Source organism: Bos taurus, chromosome 10 (assembly GCF_002263795.3).
Source record: "Bos taurus isolate L1 Dominette 01449 registration number 42190680 breed Hereford chromosome 10, ARS-UCD2.0, whole genome shotgun sequence".
Classification (NCBI taxonomy): domain Eukaryota; kingdom Metazoa; phylum Chordata; class Mammalia; order Artiodactyla; family Bovidae; genus Bos; species Bos taurus.
In genome coordinates this window covers 68,142,852-68,160,479 of record NC_037337.1, presented here as the reverse complement: position 1 = coordinate 68,160,479, position 17,628 = coordinate 68,142,852, and positions in this window count along the sequence as shown.

The following is a 17,628-nucleotide window of genomic DNA, read 5'->3' as shown; positions in this document are numbered from 1 at the left end:
TCTGTTTATGAATCAAAAGTGATTTATGAATCACTTTTTGAGGTGATTAGCAAGCAACATTAGCAAGTAGAAAGGTTTCTATGTTGCTCCCCTAAGAGTAGGGTTGCCAGATTTAGCAAATAAAAATATAGGACACCTGGTTAAATTTGAATTTCAGATAGACAATGAATAATTTTTTGGTATAAGCATGTCCCAAATATTGCATGTGTCCTGCATTTTATCTGGAAACCTTACCTGAAGGGGAAAATTTTCTATAAAACCCTCATGGGGAAAATCTCTCTCTCTGTCTCTTTGGAAATGTTGATCACTAGCTGAGAGGTATATGTTAATAAAAACATACATCCGAAAAAAAAAATATGTCTGAGACCTCAGAGTTCTCTTTCAGTTCACACTCTCATTGACTCATCAGTGTTTCATCCCAAATACGAGTATGACTCTCCTGGTAGCATGTTTTCTTTGTAGCATAGCAGATTTCTGAAGATCAAATCTGTTACCTGACAGGAGGACCTGATGCAGGTAATTTCATGTAGCAGTGGCAGATACAAGACACTCAGGAGGGATTTCTGTACTAGCTGAGCCTTTCAAAATGTGGTTGTTACCGCCTCTACCTATGTTTAAAGGCTGTTCTGCATCTGACTTGTTGTTGCTCATTTATTAATATCATATCTTGTGCATGCTTCCAAAATGGAAGTATTTGCATTAAAGAAGAATAAAAATCACCAAAAATAAATATCATGTGAGCTTCCTGAAAGCTGAGGCAGAAAATGAAATGCAGCACGTTACATACCTCTCGCTGCTGGGGACACAGCACTGCTGCCTTCTCAGAAGAACTGAAGTTCTTCCTGGCTTTAAATTCCAACACACACATGCAAAAATGTGCTCGTCCAGCTGCCCATTCAGAACTGTCCTTCTAGAACTTTCAGAACAAGGTCATTTGTTAAGAATTCTGCAACAGAAACAAGACTCTGCCCACAAAGTTAAAGTCCTTTCATTGGGAGATGCCTCTTTGGGAAGCAGGCAGGGTACTAGCATAGTGTCAACCCCAAACAAGCGGAAGTTAAAGAAAAAAAGCTGGCGGCGCTTGGTCACAAATGCGAAAGTCGGCTTAATTTAGTTCATAATGAGAAACACTACAGAGCCTAAATAAAGGCTCTCCACAAAATGTTCTTCATTCTTTTCATTCATCAGTGTAAACAGGTGGCTTGGTTTCTTCTGTAATTCTTCTGAAGCTAGTGAGACAAGATGATAAAGTTCCAAGACGATGCTAAATTACTAGGGCCCCTTATTAGAAAGCAGCATTTTTCTTTTCAGGGTTGCTGCTGCTGCTGCTAAGTCGTTTCAGTCGTGTCTGACTCTGTGCGACCCCATGGACTGCAGCCCACCAGGCGTCCCCGTCCCTGGGATTCTCCAGGCAAGAACATTGGAGTGGGTTGCCATTTCCTTCTCCAGTGCAGGAAAGTGAAAAGTGAAAGTGAAGTTGCTCAGTTGTGTCCGACTCCTAGCGACCCCACGGACTGCAGCCTACCAGGCTCCTCGTCCATGGGATTTGCCAGGCAAGAGTACTGGAGTGGGGTGCCATTGCCTTCTCCATTTCAGGGTTATGTACCACCATTTTTTTTTATTCATTACTGATGTAACATCAAGCTGTGAACTTTTACAAGGCTGAAAATAATTCATGCAACCAATCTTCTTTAACAAACTAATCATCTCGCTCCTTCAGAAAGTACAAGATATGGAACACTGGTGATGATTATGAAAAATAACAGTATTTATAAGAACCCACTGGGCTCCACACTATAGCTAAGGAAACTTTAACTGTGTTTAATGATCTTAACACTTATATTCTCACTGAAATAGGGCCTGCCACATCATTTTAGGACAGAAGTTCTCAAACATTTTGTTCTCAGACCCATTTACACTCTTACTAAAATTATTAAGTACCCCCAGAGAGCTATTGTTTACATGTATTATAAGGATAAATATAGCCAGGCTGGATGAAGCCTGTTGATGAAAGTGAAAGAGGAGACTAAAAAAGTTGGCTTAAAACTCAACATTCAAAAAATGAAGATCATGGCATCTGCTCCCATCACTTCATGGCAAATAGATGGGGAAACAATGGGAAACAGTAAGAGACTCTATTTTGGGGGGCTCCAAAATCACTGCAGACAGTGACTGCAACCATGAAATTAAAAGACGCTTGCACCTTGGAAGAAAAGCTATGATCAACCTAGACAGCATATTAAAATGCAGAGACATTACTTTGCCAACAAATGTCCATCTAGTTAATCAAAGCTATGGTTTTTCCAGTAGTCATGTATGGATGTGAGAGTTGGACTCTAAAGAAAGCTGAGCACCAAAGAATTGATGCTTTTAAACTGTGGTGCTGGAGAAGACTGTGGCGGGTCCCTTGGACTGCAAGGAAATCCAACCAGTCCATCCTAAAAGAAATCAGTCCTGAATATTCATTGGAAGGACTGATGCAGAAGCTGAAACTCCAATACTTTGGCCACCTGATGCAAAGAGCCGACTCATTGGAAAAGACCCTGATGCTGGGAAAGATTGAAGGTGGGTGGAGGAAGAGATGACAGAGGATAAGATGGTTGGATGGCATCACAAACTCGATGGACATGAGTTTGAGCAAGCTCTAGGAGTTGGTAATGGTCAGGGAAGCCTGGCGTGCTGCAGTCCATAGGGTCACAAAGAGACTGACATGACTGAGTGACTAAACTGAACTAATTATAAAGGATCAATATAATATATTGCTATATTAGAAATTAAAGCTGAAATTTAAAAAATACATTTGTTAACCTTATTAAGAAAAAAATATAATACACATGAACATTTTTATCAAACACATTTGGAAAATTTTCATTTTCCAAAATGAAAACATTAGTGAGAAGAGTGGTATTACTACATACTTTTGCAAATCTCTTTAATGCCTGGATAACTGGATTGTCATATTTGTTTCAGTATTTGATCTGTTCCAATAGTCATGTCATGTAACATCTGGGAAAAAAACCCGTACATTCATGAGAGAATGAGAGTGAAAAAGGAAATAGCAACTTAGTATTATTATTAAAATCATTTTGACCTCACAGACCTCCTGAGTGTGTCTTGGAAAGTACTAGGGTTCCCTCAACACATTTTGAGAACCACTGTATTTGCATAAGACTGACTCCTATAATAGCATAATTAAGTTTACTATTTAGTGAAGAAGGACTAAGATTATAAGAGTAATTAAAAGTTCCATTCTATATATATATAAGCTAACAGAAGTATAAAACACAGTATCTATTTTAAGAGGCTCAAAATTTATTTTGCAATAGAGCAGTGGGGTGTGTGCATTACTCTTCAAAACATCAATTGCTTCTCTTACAAGCTTCTCCTCCAAGCTTCTCCTCAATGGGCCCACCCAATAGATTCTTTCTATGGGAAGATTATACTTTTCCCACCTGACTATGTTCATGTCAGCCATCTGACTCACTTTGGCCAACAAAATGTGAGTGGAAGTGACATGTGCTACTTCTATGCAGAAGTTTTAATGACCATAAATGGATGCTTTAATGGATAGATAATTCTTCCATCCCTCATCTCCTCTCCCACGAGACTCACAATGTCCCAGGAAATAGCTGTTTCTTCAGCCTGAGTCCTGAAATGAAGGAAACATGGAGCAGAGAGGCAGTCAATTCATGAAATACAAGCAACCAAACAGTCCACTGAGATTTTTGGAGTTATTTGTTACTGCAGCATAACTTAGCCTATGGTAACTGATAAAGGTGGAATAAAATAAGTACAGAAAAGCTTACACATCAAAGAAGTGTCATAATAATTATTCCCATGTCAATATCCTCAATTTTTCAACAAATATTTAATTAAATGTAACCAGCATTATGGAGTCAGGCTGTATGCTAGACACTGAATATCCAGGGATGACTATGATATTCTCTCAGCCTGGAAGGAGGTGATAGAAAGCACAGCTTTGACATTACCAACACGGGAAGCTTAGCTCTCTCTGCTACACACAGCTGTATGACCTTGGGTAGGTTTCTCTGGGGAGAAGGCAATGGCACCCTACTCCAGTACTCTTACCTGGAAAATCCCATGAATGGAGGAGCCTGGTAGGCTGCAGTCCATGGGGTCGCTAAGAGTCAGACACGACTGAATGACTTCACTTTCACTTTCTACTTTCATGCACTGAAGAAGGAAATGGCAACCCACTCCAGTGTTCTTGCCTGGAGAATCCCATGGACGGAGAAGCCTGGTAGGCTGCAGTCCATGGGGTCGCACAGAGTCGGACACGACAGAAGCGACTTAGCAGCAGCAGCAGCAGGTTTCTCTGAGCCTTATTTTCTCACCTGTAAAATGGAGATGATAATACCTACACTTCATATGACTATGAGGATTACATGATATGATTATGTAAACTATGCAGCAGAGAGCCTGGCATCGTGTGTATTTACAATCAAGATTATTTTCCTTCTACCTTTGTCTCCCCATTTCCCACCCCTCCTCCTAGATGAGGGTCTTGGGATTCTAAACTTAGCTCTATCTACTGGATTTCTCAGTTTTCTGAATTTTAGTCTCTCCAAAGATTAAAAATTGCATATGTACAACATACATATACACACACAAATATATTCATTTAGTCTGTCACTCAGCTTATTAAATACTATACTCATTTTACAAATGAGAAAACTCGAGCAATGAGAGGTTGAATAACTTCCCCAAATCATATGTCAGCACATATATATTTAATCTCGTTTTCTTAATGGCTGATAATATTCAACAGTATTAACAGATTATGATTTACTTAACCACTCCCTTTTTGATGGGCATTTGTAAGATGTGTTATGTATCACAACAAAGAAACGTCCTCATAAATATCTTTTTACACATCTATAAATACATCTTAAGATAAATTCTTAGAACTGGATTGCTAGATCAAAGAGCACAGAAATTTTAATTCTGATAGGTACCATGAGACTGCCTTTTAGAAAGTCTTTGTGGTTTTATACTCCTGTCCCTGCCCTCAGGAAATGAACATGCCCTTTCTGGAGAGCCTTATCTACATTTGCCCCTAAACCTTCAGCAGCTGTGTCTCTGGATCTGGATCATGTTCCCAAGAACACTCTTATCAGGTACTGCTTAGGAAAGCTGCTGCACAGACAGAACCCATTTTGCTTGTGTGTGTGTGTGCGCGCGCGCGCGCGCGCATGCATGCGTGCCTGGTGGGTTAATGCCTTCTTCCTCTGCTCTCACACACAATGTATTTGGGACATCTGGCTGGAAGTGGGCTTTGTTCTGCTCTGAACTACACAAGAATAGTTTATCTGTCTGAAAGGTAACTTGTATATTGATCCAGAAACATTGCAGGAGTGTAGCTTTTTCATTGATTATTTGATAATGGGTCATTTCATTTCTATCTACTTCTGATTTCTCTAACTCAGACAAAAAACCAGGTAACCCTGAGAGCATAATTCATCTCAGTGAAAAGCATTTGCCTGCCAATTCACATTAACTCAAAAAATGACTCTGCAAACCTTTAAGTCATTCAGAGCAATACATTTCAGAGAAGGCTCTTCCAACCTGCCTTATTCTTAATATTTGGACAGGACACTAAGACAGCATTTAGTTTGAAGCAAATTGCATATTTTTTTAGAATGAGGCAAAAGCAAATTTAAAACATCTTTCAGTGAAGTGAGCCCACATTGACAATAGCACATGTAATTGCTTCCATTGTATGTTCTTAGCTAATTTACAACTACATTCATTGAATTAATAATGATCAGCTGGGAGTCACAGAGGCCTGATCCCCAGGGTTCCATTCAGGGGCTGCTGGCCTGATATTTAAATATTTATTGATGTGAATTGGGTGACAGAAAGGGATGGACCCAGCCAGAAATAAATTCAATCTGCTTGCACAAGCATCTTAGCCAAGATGCCTCCTTAGGCCACATAGACTCAATACCAAGAGAATGAGAGGTGAAAAGAATATTGAAAATATTTGAAACTGAGATATTGAGACTTATGATTTCTTTGCTTAGTTAAAGGTAAACTCTTTAAACATCATTTTTTTAAACCAATTTGCTAACTAAAAGATGAGCATTTTCATCTTTGAAATCTCAACACTGCTTTCCTGGATTCTGAACTTTTCTTCCTATTTTAAAAATCATCTGAGGGCTGCTAGGCACTAGGCTTCCCTGATGGCTCAGATGGTAAAGAACCCACCTGCAATGCAGGGTTTGAGCTCTTGGTCAGGAAGATCCCATGGAGAAGGGAATGGCTACCCACTCCAGTATTCTTGCCTGGAGAATTCCATGGACAGAGTTGCCTGGTGGGCTACAGTCCACGGGGTTGCAAGAAGTCGGACACCACTGAGTGACTAACACTTTCACTTTCTTTTTCAGGCGCAAGCATTAGATCTGTCCAGAGACTAAACAGAGGCCCAGAGGGAAAAAATGAAAGAGGTGGAAGGTAAGGGTGGGGGAAAGGGAAGAGAGGGAAAAGAAACTGATTAAAAAGAAAACACTGAGAGGATGGGGATGACAAAAGATCCTTTTCAACCTGTGACCTATCTTATCAGCACTTATAAACATTTAATTATTATCCATCCTCCTCAAGGTGATCCAGCCAGCTGCCTCTACTTGAGCAATAGGAAAATTGCAGATAACTTAGCTATCAGTGTTAATCACCTTTTGGAACATGTATTAGTCAAGATATGCCAGGTTATGCTGCAGTAACAAAGAATTGCAAAACCTTGACCACTAAAAAACACAAAGTTTATTTCATGCTCATGCTACAAGTTTATCTCAGGCTGCAGGGCATTCTGCTCATCACAGTCACCCAGGACACATAGGCTGACAGAGTAGCCAATCGCCCCTATAGAAGGAGAATCTTGTGTTGGCAATTAAATGATCTGGGTAAGTAAACAGCACTGATGACTACCACAGGGGTTGCACTTAAGACAGGTCTGGCTTTGGATCCCTTCTCTGATTCTCACTAACCATATGAACTTGAATATATCATTTAAACTCCTGGAGGCTCAGATTCCTTATGTGAAAAATGGAAATAATACAATTTACTCATGAAGTTACTATGAAGAATAAATGGGCTGATAAGTACATAGAACCTAGAACATACTTGGGGCTGAATAAATGATAGGCTCTTGGTTCTTAATCACATTAAAAGACTTCTTTTTTTTTTTTTTTTAAATACGCCTTCCTGGGCCTGGGGCGCAGGGCATCCGTGGAGCCAGCCTGGAGCCCCTGCTCGGGCCTGGAGGCCTAAGTGGCCCGCCAGCACCGCCCCCCGCCCGGGTCCTCGAGGAGTCCACGCCCGCGCTGCCCATTCATATTAAAAGACTTCTAGAGAGCCCAGTGAGTTCACATGGATGTGTGCTTTTGCTCACTTGCACTACATGATACATGAGTTCTTTAAAATATTTGTTAAACCACAATGCATACGTATCTCAAGGCTCTCACTGCCACCTACTGTGGTTCCAACAGTTCAGTGTTATACACAGGGAAATATGACCTGAAAGTGATTGAAGAATTGAGCCAAAGTTGTTCCATAGCCACTTGGGTATAACAACTGACTCTGTGTCTCCTGACATCTACTGCAATCGTTCACCTCACTGCCGTACCTGACTTATTGTACATGGAAGCAAGTAAAGAAAACAATATACTGCACCCCCAGAGAGCATCTTTGGCAGCAAGCTTTTAGACAAGAAGGTAAGTCAAAAGGCTATTTTCTATTCATATGTGATGATCACTCTTTACTATATTTCCCATAATAACTAAGGAAAACTAAAGAGATCAAAAAATGATGAGTTAACATTTACTAAGAATTTTCCCCATACCAGGTCCTACTCTATAAGCTTTCAGAAGATTCTCTCATTTACCTCTCACCCTGAACCTAGGATGTAATATTACCCCATTTTGCAGATCAGAGAACTGAGTTCCCATGATGTGAAGCATCTTTCCCAGGGTGTCCTAAACAGTAACCGGTTGAGTCAGCAGTCAAGCCCAGACAATTTTATTCTGAATCGCATCATCTTAGCTTCCTTACTATGGTTCTAATTCATCTACAGTCACTATTTTGAAATCTTGCTTACCAGAAAAAGGGAACGGTAGCTGATGTAATTGCTCCATAAGTTCAAGGGCTAAGAACTGTAGGTTCATTCAGACATACTGTTGTATTCTTGTCCATCATTACACTCAACATCTCCATAGCATCAGACAATTAACCAATAGATTAAGTTCTTGAACACGTAAAGAAAGAGCAAAGGAAAAGCAGCAGATCAGAGCACAGAGAATGTGGTCAACTAATATTTACCGAATGCATGAATGGCAAATTCATCATCACCAATCAAAGAAAACTCAAACTGATGCTCTTCCTGTGCTAGTCAACAACACCCCAGTCATAAATGAAGTTTGCTATTCTAACTGTGTTTTATGACAGAAAGCAGAGAACTAAAGAGCCTCTTGATGAAAGTGAAAGAGAAAAGTGAAAAAGTTGGCTTAAAACTCAACATTCAGAAAACTAAGATCATGGCATCTGGTCCCATCACTTCATGGGAAATAGATGGGGAAACAATGAAAAAAGTGACAGACTTTATTATTTTAGGCTCCAAAATCACTGCAGATGGTGACTGTAGTCAAGAAATTAAAAGACACTTACTCCTTGGAGGAGAAGTTATGATCAACCTAGATAGCATATTAAAAAGCAGAGACATTACTTTGCCAACAAAAGTCTGTCTAGTCAAAGCTATGCTTTTTCCAGTGGTCATGTATGGATGTTAGAGATGGACTCTAAAGAAAGCTGAGTGCCAAAGAATTGAACCACCAATTGAACTGTGGTGTTGGAGAAGACTGTGGAGAGTCCCTTGGACTGCAAGGAGATCCAACCAGTCCATCCTAAAGGAAATCAGTCCTGAATATTCGTTGGAAGGACTGATGCTGAAGCTGAAACTCCAATACTTGGGCCACCTGATGCGAAGAACTGACTCATTGGAAAAGACCCTGATGCTCGGAAAGATTGAAGGCGGGAGGAGAATGGGATGACAGAGGATGAGATGGTTGGATTGCATCACTGACTCAATGGGCATGACTTTGAGTATACTCTGGGAGTTGGTGATGGACAGGGAGGCCTGGTGTGCTGCAAGTCCATGGGGTCGCAAAGAGCTGGACATGATTGAGCGACTGACCTGACTGAACCGATTCTAACTGTGTCAGCCCCTTAACTCAAGATATGCATGCCAGATTCTGAATATTGAACCTCATTGCATTACTGCTTTTTTATAAACCAAGAAGATAGTTCATAGAACAAAGTGTTTCAGGGAAGTGTCATAGGGTAGAAGCAGAGAGGTAATTCATGCTTATCTCCAGGGAGAAGCAGGGACCCCGTGGATGAAGCAAGCCAGCTTCCTCAGTCCTGACAAGTACTATTTCAGTGTCATATAACCAATAAATTGGAGAGAGAATTTAGTGCCTATCATTTTAATACTCACATAAAAGAACTTTTTAAATTCCATATTTATGAATTTTCAGGGAGAACCAAGTACATGTCAAGATCTAACCTCAAGATGTCAGATCTAATGCTCTGTCAAAACAAACCTCTCTCCAAATGATGACAACAGTATTAAATAAAATTCTCTCTGTGTTTTTAAATATATAAACAATTAGCAATCACTCAGTTAGGAACTAATAGAATTTACAAGTTTCCCCTTCCTGATTCCATAGGAATATATGGAACTTAATGGGATGTGAGTTGTCAGACTAAGCCTACAAGCTATTTCCAAGTCTTTGTTCCTTTTTCCTTTCACATGACAAGGAACTAACAATTTCTGTGATCAGTGTATGATCATTATTGCCAAGTGGAAGCTGTAGGGGTAATAACAGCAGTTGGCAAGGTAGATGAGGGTAGCATACAGCCCTTGTCATTCAGTACCCCTCACAACACACATTTTCACCTGCTGTCCACATCTCCTTAGCTGTATTTGTTGAGAAAGACTTAGCCCTGGCAAGCTGGTGAACGGTCCATGACGTGCTCCAGCAATGGGCATCAAAAACACATGAGCACTGAAAACTTGGGGAAGTAGAGGTCAAGCCAAACACACTGGCCCTAAAACAATTATGTAACAGTCACCAAAGTTATCAATTTATTATCATGACTTTAAAGCCAAATGGAACAGATCAGCTTCATTGTACCAACAGAGGGTCAGTTCAGTTCAGTTCAGTCACTCAGTCGTGTCTGACTCTTTGCGACCCCATGAATCGCAGCACACCAGGCCTCCCTGTCCATCACCAACTCCTGGAGTCTACCCAAACCCGTGTCCATCGAGTCAGTGATGCCATTCAGCCATCTCATCCTCTGTCGTCCCCTTCTCCTTCTGCCCACAATCCTTCCCAGCATCAGGGTCTTTTCCAATGAGTCAATTCTTCATATGAGGTGGCCAAAGTACTGAAGTTTCAGCCCCAGCATCAGTCCTTCCAATAAACACCCAGGATTGATCTCCTTTAGGATGGACTGTTTGGATCTCCTTGCAGTCCAAGGGACTCTCAAGAGTCTTCTCCAATGCCACACACTTCAAAAGTATCAATTCTTTGGTGCTCAGCTTTCTTTACAGTCCAACTCTCACATCCATACATGACTACTGGAAAAACCATAGCCTTGACTAGACGGACCTTTGTTGGCAAAGTAATGTCTCTGCTTTTAAATATGCTATCTAGGTTGGTCATAACTTTCCTTCCAAGGAGTTAGCGTCTTTTGATTTCATGAAGTAATGCTCAAAATTTTCCAAGCCAGGCTTCAGCAATACGTGAACTGTGAACTTCCTGATGTTCAAGCTGGTTTTAGAAAAGGCAGAGGAACCAGAGATCAAATTGCCAACATTCACTGGATCATATAAAAGCAAGAGAGTCCCAGAAAAACATCTATTTCTGCTTTATTGACTATGACAAAGCCTTTGACTGTGTGGATCACAATAAACTGTGGAAAATTCTGAAAGAGATGGGAATACCAGACCACCGGACCTGCCTCTTGAGAAGCCTATATGCAGGTCAGGAAGCAACAGTTAGAACTGGACATGGAACAACAGACTGGTTCCAAATAGGAAAAGGAGTACGTCAAGGCTGTATATTGTCAGCCTGCTTATTTAACTTTTATGCAGAGTACATCATGAGAACAGAGGGTCAAGGCAACCCCAAAGAAACCCTTTGATTTTTCAACTGTCAAGGAGCCTTGGTTCAGAAACGAGTGAGGACTTCTGCTTAAGTTCTGAGCTGACTTGTAAGCTCACAAGATCACCAGTGATCCTCCTCGTACCTTTGTGTTTTTCTGGGTACTATGAGCCTGTATCTATGTGCCTGTTAAAAGACAGAAGTTTTTCTATCCCTCTAGGCAGGAAAGTGAAAGTCACTCCGTCGTGTCCAACTCCTTGCACCCCATAGACTCTACAGTCCATGGAATTCTCCAGGCCAGAATACTGGAGTGGGTAGCCATTCCCTTCTCCAGGGGATCTTCCCAACCAAGGGATCGAAGCCAGGTCTCCCACATTGCAGCAGACTCTTTACCAGCTGAGCCACCAGGAGTATCAAAAATGGCCTTATATAGACACCAGAGCACCTGGATCTTTGATACCCGAAAATGTTTGTTTTATTTTTCTTCAAACTAAGGATGGTGCCGTGGTCTTGCCAATAAGCACCAAAATAGATCAGGTCACGCTTCTTGCTAGCATAGTATTTTCCCACTGTTTCACAGAGTACCAGGGTTTCTCAGAGGGACTCCTCCAAGAGAGGAAAGGGAAAAGAGACGATCAAGAGGGTAGTGCATCTCTCCCACCTCCACAGCCAAGGCTTCTGTTTATCTATTTAATACATCAGGTTTTTCACCTGAGGAGGGGTCTGATTCTTTTAAAAGTTTGAAAACCATTATTTTAGAAGATGCCCAGGTTGTTGGAAATGTCAGTATGTAGTTTGCCTCGCTCATCCAAGAGAAGCAGCTGTGTATATACCACTGTCTTGGGTTTCCAGAGTAAAGTATTTTCCTTTCTCAACAGTGAACATTAGTGACTCCTCAGCACTCCAGGAAGAGCCAGCAGCTCTGAGTGCCACAACAGCCTTATGGAGCCCCAAACAGAACAAAAACAGCAGCGCTATGCCACCATGGAAATGCTATATTATTACTTTGCTTCATGGGAATTTAACCAACCCTCTTCATAGGAATGGTCCAACCCAGCTATTGAAAGGTTCACACAGAGTGAAGGAAGTAAAGGAACAAAAGAAACTGAGTAGACACTGTATCTGTACTCAGAAGGCCCATGGTGACCTCACCACAGTCCTGCTGTGTCTAGAAAGAGAGGGAGAAATTAGACCCCAGGGTTGAATCATCGGTAGTCAATTCTGGATGCATCCCCAGACACAACAGCAGTCAGACACCCTGGCACCAAAGACACAACCAAGAAAATGCTAGGGAAAGATTTCTGTTTAAAAGTCTGTGATCCCAAAAGAGCCCTATAGCAAAAAGTCTTCGACTCCAAATGCTGTAGATTGTTTTCCTCCTGGTCATGCCTGTAACATACACAGCCTGATATGAAATGAGCCTGTACAGTTCTGATGTTCATCTGTTAAGCAAGAAATGGTGTCCAAGGTAGAAGAGCAGGAGGCTCTTCCAGGAAGCACCCAGACCCCATGAACCCGTCCACGAGACCCTGTAACCTGTCCTGTTCTCTGGGAACCAGACAGGTGGTGGTGTTGTTCTTCAGTTGCTAAGTCATGTCCGATTCTTTGTGACCCCATGGACTGTAGCATACTAGGCTTTCCTGTCCTTCACTATCTCCTGGAGTTTCCTCAAACTCATTTCTATCGAATCAGTGACGCCATCCAACCATCTCATCCTCTGTCACCCCTTTCTCCTCCTGCCCTCAATCTTTCCCAGCATCAGGGTCATTTCCAATGAGACAAGAGTAGGGAGGAGAATGGAACACAGAATGGATGGAGAAAGAGACCCAAGGCTTGGTCAGTGGGGTCTCCGAACACCCAGCCTTCTGGCTCCTGGGCTGTTTCATGGAGACACGCCAGTGCCTCGTCTCTGGACTTTCTGGGACATCTTGCCTTGCCTTTACCCAAATGCCCTGCCTTTCATCAGCCCTAATGCTTTGCACTGATGAGCTCCTTTCAGAGCAGGCCCAGGTGACCACTGCTTCTGAGGCCAAGACAGTGTATGTCCAACCTGAGCTTCTTCAAAGAGCCCTGGGAGGGCCAGTTTAAGTGACTTTTCCTCCAAGCAGTGCCTCAGAAGCTCCACAATGCACCTCTCTGCCTCAGCGTTGTCATCCCTGAAGATTTAGATGTGGAAAAGAACAGAGTTACGTGGACCATGCATGGCTGGGTTGCTTTCCCTGACTCCCAAAGAACTTCCTCCATCTTCTCTCCAATCAGACCCAGCCCAAGGGACTCTGAAGTCATGAACTAATCTTTTCTCTCCCCAGATAAGGCAGCTTCTTTCACAGTGATATTACCAAGGCATCCACTCATCATTAACTTGGAATGGATGTTCAGCAACTTTGCTATGGGGTGGCTTTGATCTGGTATTTTCATTATGGTAGCTACATAATGAAGAATTGGGGGACATTTTATAAGTCCCAAAGACTTAAAATGTATTTTTAGAGAATTGTTGGCTCATGAAATTTTAGGTTATGTCATCATTGTGTGAGCGCCAACAAAGAGGGATCTGAAATATGTGTCTCTGGTGACCACATGGTTTCTCACAGTTTTTCCAGAATTCATCTGCAGAGAGTCCCACAGGAATTTGGCAGTCACATCAGAGCTAGGGAGCTCATTCAGAGTGATCAGAATGGAAAGTCATAGCTGTAACTTTCTAATATCATGAATTTACAACAAAGATGTGCACCCCTTGGAGGCCAAGCCATCATTTAGCTTATTAGTAAGGAATGATATTAGGCTCAGTCAGAGAAGTTTGGATCATCTTAGTTCAATAAGATTTGAAGGCTGAAGCCACAGCCACCAGTGAGAGACAAAAGAGGAAAGATGGGGCCATCAAGACAGGACCTGGTAAGCAGCAAGGAAATGAGAGATCGTGGCAGATATTACAGTCCTCTGGTTACAAATCCCCAGTCCCAATCAAACTTGCCGTGGAGATGCTGGGGATCAGGCTTTCTGAACAGAGCCCACATCTCCCACACCAAAGCCACCAGGTTCTGCTTCTTGGACAGTCTGGTCCATGGACCAGACTATCTTCCTTTAAAACTGAATGGTCCTGGTCCTGAACACCGTCCTCTAGGAGAGTGACCTAGAAGAAAAGTTCAGAAGGAACTTCGCTCTGAACTCCAAAGCCCAGGTAAGATTACTCTTAGCCTAGATTTCATAGGCAAGTGTTAAGGGCTAAAGTTTTATTCAGGCAGTACAATGCCAGGGCAGTGAAAACAAGGGGAAAGAATGGGAAGTAAATGCTTGTTGATGCCTTACTGTGCTGTCCAAATCTTAAAGAGATGCAGCAATTGCACAATGGGTGTACCTGTTCAGCCACACTAGATATCTCTGGTCAAGCTATAAAGAGAAGAAAATGTATCTCAGGACTGTCCATGAAAGGGAAGAATGGAGAGGGAATTTATCTACCTACCTCCAGTCTTGTTGGCCAAAATGTAGCCCATTCAACTTCCCTGCATGTCTGAGTTACATCAAATGGCCCCTCCCCATCACATGGCGTGATGCTCATTCACATCCAGAAGTCCTAGGAGCAGGCAGAGACTCTGGGCATCAGAACTGCACAGAGCCTTTACAGAGCTGACCCATACTGCAACAGCTGAGATGAAGTAACCAGCTGTATCTAGGAGGCAAGTGAGGCTGAGAGAATGAGGGGAACCTGAGATATGTCCATAAAATGACATATTAAAACATAGTTGAAGCAAACTGCTTCCCCTTGCTCCTGATTTTCAGCATAGCTGTCATCCATCAGTTGAAGGCACATCACTGGAACTGGCAGAATCTAGAGTTGAGGAAGCCTAATGGGAAGCCAGGCTCCTTGCCCCTCTGCTCTCCAGGTGGCCTTCTGGAGTGGAAGATGTCCAGTGCCTCACTGCACCTGCTCCCCGAGACAGGCTTTCCACTCTCCATCCACAAACACATTAGTGACCAGGTGAGATCAGGTGTGGCCCATTGGGTGTCTGTGGGACTCCTCTATGGTTCTTGGCTTGATGATACACATCAAAATGCCAGAAAGAACTGCACAACCCCTTTCCCGTATATTGAGGCAGCACAGCATTAGGAGGAAGGTTTTAGGTTGGGCTCTGGAAGGAGACAGCCTAGTGCAACTGGGGCCACCACCTCCCAGTTATGTAACCTCGCTCCCCATTTGCTCATATGTAAAAATGGGCATAAGTTAGGGACCTCCTCATAGGACTATTGAGGGGATGAAATGAGACATTCCTTTGCAAATGCCTAAGCAGTCACTGGTATCCCAGTCTCAGTGTTAGTCACTCAGTCGTGTCTGACTCTTTGTGACCCCATGGATTGTAGCCCTCCAGGCTCCTCTTCCATGGAATTTTCCAGGCAACAATACTGGAGTGGGTAGCCATTTCCTTCTCCAGGGGATCTTCTCCACCCAGAGATTGAACCCTGGTCTCCTGCATTGCAGGCAGATTCTTTACCATCTGAGCCACCAGGAAAACCCAACTGGTACCTAGAAGGCATGAAATATTAACTTTTAATAGTTAGAAATTCTCTTGCCCATTACTATTTTTTTTTGTCCTCATTGCCCCAAAGTTTGATGGTAAATTGTGACTGCATTTGACCTCATCACTTACAAACCCATTTATTCCTCCTGAATAAACTTTTTCCCTCTTCTGTTGTATTTTCAATGTCATGTGAAGCTGCATCTTATTTCTCCTTCCTATCAAGCTTTCCTCCTTTAACCCACCTTATCAGATTCCCATTTTTCCAGATAAAGAAACTGACCTCTGGCTTGGTCCTGCACCCAACACGCTTTCTAGGGTAGGTGCCTGGCTGAGTGCTGACCCTTCAATGATAAGTGTTTGTAGGGGGCTGCCCGCTTCATTAAAGGTGAGTACAGCCCCGCAGGACCCAGCTGTCACCATCTGCTGTGCTGCACCACAGAGCACTGAGGAGGAGTGGGAACAAAGGTTCTAGAATAATCACTCCTCAGACGCTGCAGCCTCCTAAGGCCAGCTGCCCACCCCAGCCCACCAGCAGCCTACACCCTGCTGCGGATGTAGGAGAGAGTCACCTCCAATTCTTGTCCCTAGATGGGGCACTCTGTTTACTAGGACAGCGAGTCCTAGTACTGGACAGTTTATTACTAGACATTTGAAACAAATGCAGTTTCCTCGGGGCTCTTAAAGCTGTAGAGTTCCATGTAACTTCCTTGGGCGCCTGACACTCACACTCACCTGTGTGATTAATAACAAAGACCCTCACAGCCCAGGGTGGTGGCTTTCCAGGGCTGGCAGCTGGCGGCCTCCCAGCCTGGCCCTTCCTACCGTGGACCATGGACTGATACAGGGTGCGGGGAGTGGACGGAGTGGACCAGGTCCTGGCAGCTGCCTCACATCCTTGCGCCTCCAGGGCGTTCAAGGGGAAGTAACCGGAGTGGCTGAAAGACAAACTGCAGCAAGAGCTGCTGCCGCCCAGGGGTGGAAGAAATCCTCCTGTTTCTGAATGACTGCACAGGGGCTTCTCCTCGGGGCGCCTTTGGGTCCCCGTGCCCTGAGACTCCTCTGTCATCTTGGGCCAGCACCAGGTGCAGACTGAGGAATGAGCCCCAGAAAGGTAGAGGAAGATTCACTGCAAACCACCCCCATGGGCTTCTGGATCAGGAATCCCACATGAAGCAGGAAGGAGGAGGAGACTGAAATAAAGGGCCTGGCCTCCCAGTCCTGGGAAAATCTTAATCTAAAATAAAACAAGCAAAAACATAAATAAATGAATGAAAAAAAAGCAAGGGAAGTTCAGATATGATCTGCTCTCAGTAACAGCAGTTTATTCAGGCCCAGATAAACCCAGCGAAGTAGGGATAGCCATTCCAATTTCAGAGCCTGACTCAGACTGTCAGGGTATCATATTAATTATATATAACCAACTTAATTTCTGTATCTGAGCCCCTCTTCTGCTGATGGTAACAAACTCATTCTTGTCAAAATTAAGTAAATGGCTATACTGGTGTCTTCTCCAGCCCCACCCTGGGCCTCTCTCAGCCCCTCCTTGTCTTTACAGGGCACAACCCTTGGAGTTCTCTTTGCACTAAGAAGGGGTAGGGGACTGCCTCCTGGACGTCCCCTAATCGCCCGTTCCTTCTCTACCTTTGAGTCCCTGGGCTGTACCACAGGCAGGGAACACACAAGTCACCCGTGCTCTGGGTGAGGTCACCCAGACTTAACCGGGGTTTCCATCAACGAACTTCAAAGCTGGAGCTTGGTTCTGATGGTGTGATCCTCTCTCTGAAATACTTCTTATATCAAATTCAACTAATCTCCTAACTCAAAAATCAAAACCAAAGAAACTTCTCCAAAGCTTCTCCAAATACAAAAAGATTTATATTTGTCAGGAAAGACTGTCCTTACATATTTATTCTTTCTTTCCAGTGCCATTGTTT